This window comes from Colletes latitarsis, unplaced genomic scaffold (genome assembly GCF_051014445.1).
Source record: "Colletes latitarsis isolate SP2378_abdomen unplaced genomic scaffold, iyColLati1 scaffold0114, whole genome shotgun sequence".
Classification (NCBI taxonomy): Eukaryota; Metazoa; Arthropoda; class Insecta; order Hymenoptera; family Colletidae; genus Colletes; species Colletes latitarsis.
The window spans coordinates 25,001-25,395 of record NW_027488464.1 but is presented as its reverse complement, the minus strand read 5'-3'; the positions used below and the strand labels follow the sequence as shown (position 1 = coordinate 25,395).

At 42.5% G+C, this 395-nt stretch overlaps 1 non-coding gene across 1 annotated transcript in view; it reads left to right on the top strand.

Moving 5' to 3' along the window:
- Positions 1-385: 385 nt before the first annotated feature.
- LOC143351268 (large subunit ribosomal RNA) overlaps positions 386-395 on the top strand; it is a 4,267-nt gene continuing 4,257 nt past the window's right edge. The window contains exon 1 of the ribosomal RNA XR_013081625.1: positions 386-395. This exon is cut by the window's right edge and continues 4,257 nt beyond it. This is a non-coding gene — a ribosomal RNA (large subunit ribosomal RNA).

The window sequence follows — 395 nt, the reverse complement described above, 5'->3', positions numbered from 1 at the left end:
CGGTGGACTTTGGTAGACTATCAAAGAATCAACGAAAATCGGATCGGGTAGTTCTATCATAGACACACACCGTGGTTCTTCTTTAATTTGAAAAGCGACGGAAGGACGTTAAAAGTAATCAGCCGGTTACGCCTAGCGAGCGTTTCGCATCGAACGAATGAAAAACTAAGACAGAAGGGAGACACTTTGGCGAGGCGCTAAAAACCCATCATTGATATCCTTTTCTCCGAGAAAGCAAAATGCTATTATATGCTATCGGAGGACGCGGAGAAGTAGGAGGTGGTGGTCGATTCCATATATACACCAGGTTCTTGTTGCTCCGATTCGTTACGGTGTACGATTTGTTTTTCTTTTTTTTTTTTTTTCAACTAACAAGTTTGTTCGACGACCTCAGA